The sequence below is a fragment of the Cryptomeria japonica genome, chromosome 2 (assembly GCF_030272615.1).
Source record: "Cryptomeria japonica chromosome 2, Sugi_1.0, whole genome shotgun sequence".
NCBI classification, from domain to species: domain Eukaryota; kingdom Viridiplantae; phylum Streptophyta; class Pinopsida; order Cupressales; family Cupressaceae; genus Cryptomeria; species Cryptomeria japonica.
In genome coordinates this window covers 622,531,273-622,535,613 of record NC_081406.1, presented here as the reverse complement: position 1 = coordinate 622,535,613, position 4,341 = coordinate 622,531,273, and positions in this window count along the sequence as shown.

Sequence of the window (4,341 nt, the reverse complement as noted above, 5' to 3'; positions counted from 1 at the left end):
GTACTAAAGCTTCTAAAAGACCATGCATTAGTGTTAATGCTATCTCTACATCTTTATCAATACAACATCCTGAGTATATTGATGGGGACTCTTCGTGTGCCTGTGATTTGGATGTCTTCCCTACCGACGATGCTTTAGCTGAGTTCTTGGGAGCCTATGACACTCTTCCTCGTTATCATCACAATAGGGGACTCCCTTATTGTTTGAACACTGAAGCCTATTTTGGAAAAGAGATTGATAATGACGAGATTGTGAAAGAATTCCCTCAGTTAAAGGATACTCCTCAACAAAGTAATCTTCTCATAAGTGACACCACTGATGTTAAGATGGATCCTTGCAATAAAGAGAAAGTCATTAAAATTGGGAAATGTTTGGATGAAGAGGAACAAAAACAATATGAAGAACTATTGCATGAATTCCCTGAGATCTTTGCTTGGGCATATTCTGACATGCCTGGTATAGATCCTAAGATCGTTACTCATAATATTGTCTTAGTTCCTGATGCTAAGCCCGTGAAACATAAGATTCAAAAAATGAATCCTAAGGTGGCTCTACTTGTTAAGGCTGAGATTGAAAAATTATTGGAGGCTGGATTTATCCGCCCTATTGACTATTCCCCATGGATTTCAAATATTGTCGTTGTGGCTAAACCAGACAAAAAAATAAGAATGTGTACAGACTTTCGGGATCTAAATAAGGCTTCTTTAAAAGATGATTTCCCTCTTCCAAACATTGACATGATAGTTGATTCTATGGCAGGACATGCCTTGTTATCCTTCATGGATGGTTTTTCAAGCTACAATCAAATTTTTATTAACCCTCAAGATCAATTCAAAACTACTTTCACCACTCCTTGGGGTACGTTTTGTTGGATAATGATGCCTTTTGGACTTAAAAATGCCGGTGCAACTTATCAACGAGCGATGAACCTTATCTTTCATGATTATATGCATAAGATTTTAGAGGATTATGTTGATGATATTTTGGCCAAATCCTTTCTTCGCATGGATCATGTTAAAATCCTTCGTCAAATCTTTGAAAGAATTCGTAAATATCACATGCGCTTGAATCCCCGCAAATGTGTTTTTGGTGTGGATAGTGGAAAACTATTAGGGTTCATAGTTTCACATCGTGGGATTGAGGTGGATACTAAGAAAATAGATGCTATTGTCAACATGCCACCTCCTAGAAATGTGTCTCAACTTAAAAGCTTACAAGGAAAGATTCAAGCTATTCGTAGGTTTGTGTCTCAGCTTGTGGATCGTACCTTTCCTTTTACTCAACTTCTTAAAAAGGATATCACTTTTCAATGGAATGAGGATTGTCAGCAAGCATTTGAAGATTTAAAAGTGTATTTGGCTAGTCCTCCTATTCTTCAACCTGCCGAACCTTCTAAACCCTTCCTTCTGTATACAACTGCTTCCTCTCATGCTCTCGTAGCATTGTTGTCACAACATGATAAAGATGGTAAGGAATGTCCGGTTTATTACATAAGTCGTACCTTACTCGATTATGAGACCCGATATTCTGCAATAGAAAGACAATGCTTGGCCTTGGTATTTGCGACTCAGAAATTGAGACATTATCTTTTAAATTCAAAAGTCCATGTCATGGTAAAGTTTGATCCTTTGAAGCATCTTTTCTCTAAAACTGATTTATCAGGACGTCTAGCTAAGTGGGTTATGATGTTAACTGAATTTGACCTTAAATTTGTTTCACAAAGAGCAATTAAAGGACAAGCATTGACCGATCACTTAGTTGAGGCCCCTTCACCTTTCTCCTTCCCTAACCTTGAGTCCTTTCCTGACGAATTCATTCTTTCTATAGAGAAAGATGAAACTTGGGAGTTATACTTTGATGGCTCTAAGTGTCGTACGGGATCGGGGGCAGGTGTTGTTCTGATTTCTCCTACAAAGAAACCCATTCCCTTATCCTATCGTCTAAATTTCCTGTGTACCAATAACATTGCTGAGTATGAGGCTCTTATAGCAGGAATAAAAGTAGCCTTAGCTCTGAACATAAAACACATACATATCTATGGAGATTCGCAATTGATTATAAGACAAGTAACAGGAATATATCAAGCAAAACAAGACAAATTATCACAATATAAAGATCTTGCCATCTCTTTTTTACAGAAATTTGATTCTTATACCATGGAACTTGTTCCTCGAAAAGATAATCAACATGCGGATGCAATGGCATGTGTGGCTTCTCTTGTATCTTTAGAGGACCCTGTGGTTGATCTTAAATTTGTTATTCACAACCTTATTTCTCCAGCTATTGTAGACGATTCTAGCTTGGTAACATGTTGTGATTTTATAGACTCAGATGAATGGTACTCGCATATCGTAAGATATTTGACCGATGGTATCTTTCCTGATTCCGCTAATAGGAACACTAGGGCAAGAATCCGCAAGCTGTCTGCTAGGTATATCATTCTTTCTAATGTCCTTTACCGAAGGGGTTATGATGGTCTTCTCCTTCGTTGTCTTAACAAGTCGGAAATCCCTGTTGCTCTTGAAGAGGCACATTCAGGTGCCTGTGGGGGGCATTTTGGGGGCAAATCCTTGGTTCATAGATTGCTTCGTATGGGATACTATTGGCAAACTATGCAGAAGGATTCCTTTTCAATTGTTAAAAAATGTCATCAATGTCAACAACACAATAATCTGATTCATGCTCCTGCCCAAGAACTTCGTTCTCAAGTAGCTTCTTGGCCTTTCTCCGCATGGGGTTTGGATCTCATCAGAAAAATCTCTCCTCCTTCATCTCAAGGACACACCTTCATTATAACCACAACAGATTACTTTACAAAGTGGGTAGAAGCTATTCCCCTTCGCTCTACTACTGCTGAAGTGATTTGTCAATTTTTTCTAGAAAACATCATTTCTCGATTCGGGATACCTTCTACTATAATCTCAGATAATGGGACATCATTTAAGAACAAGGATGTGAAGAAATTCCTCGAGAAGTATCATATCAAACATCGATTTTCTACACCATACTATCCTCAGTCAAATGGTCAAGCCGAATCATCCAATAAGATAATTGAACAAATTCTTCACAAAACCGTGAATAAGCATGGTAAGGATTGAAGTAACCAGCTAATCTATGCTCTTTGGGCTTACCAAACGAGTGTACGAATTGCCACAGGAACTACTCCTTATAATCTTGTTTATGGTGCTGACGCTATTATGCCTTTAGAGCTAGAGATTCCATCACTTAGGGTTTCTCTCAAAGGTATAGTAGATGATGACTCTTATAGAGAACAACGACTTCAACAGCTTGAGATGCTTGATGAACAGCATATAAACACTCTTGAGCATATTCAAGCGTATCACAAAACTCTACAACGAAGCTATAATGATAAGGTTATTCAACGTTCCTTCTCAGTAGGTGACTTAGTCCTCTATGAGAATCAGCGCAATGTGAATGCCTTACCTGCAGAAAAGGGAAAATTCAGTCCTAATTGGCTTGGACCATACATCGTTATTGAGGATTATGGATTAGGTGCTTACAAAATAGCGGATGTAGATGGTACGCCTCTTAAAGAACCTATAAATGCTATGCACTTGTGTAGATATTATGCTTAATTCTTCATTCCTTATTTATCTTCTTTTCAATTCTTCAAACATTGGATAATATGTTAGTGTCTCTTAATTAAAGCAAAATAGAATTAAATGTTATGATGTTTTGCTTCATTCTTGACAAGTGTGTTTCTTTACTTCATGGTTTGTCTTGAATTCATTTATGTAAATTGTGAAAGATTTACATTCCATTATGCTAACATATTATACAGTGTCTTTATGTGTTAAGTAGAATCGTATCATGTTGTGTTTAAGTTCGGAATTAAATCACATTAGTTATATGATTCTTAGACTTAATGCATATGTCTTCCTTATCATCAATGTAGTACTTGATTAAATATTTAATTAAGTCACACATGTATCAATTTAATCATGGAGCATTGAGAAATCAATCACATGGAAATTAAATTCTGAACATACATGTACATTTACCAGATGTATTAGATTTAATCAAAACAAAATATACATTGTTTTAAGCATTAAAGATAACACATTTGAGACAAAAGAGAAGCATGTATATATACATATATATATATGTGTGGATCGTATACAAATATAGGTCACTGTATATCCAAAATGTGACCTTTCTTTTACATCATAAAATCATCTCCTATCCCTAGGGCTAGTGGCTGGAGAGTGTCGACTGGACGCTCCCTCCTGATCTGGCCGTGAAGGTGGACCCATGGGTGTGTAGCACGATACAGACCGTGAGTGACTCTGAGAGGAACTCCTACGATCCCTATCTATAAGG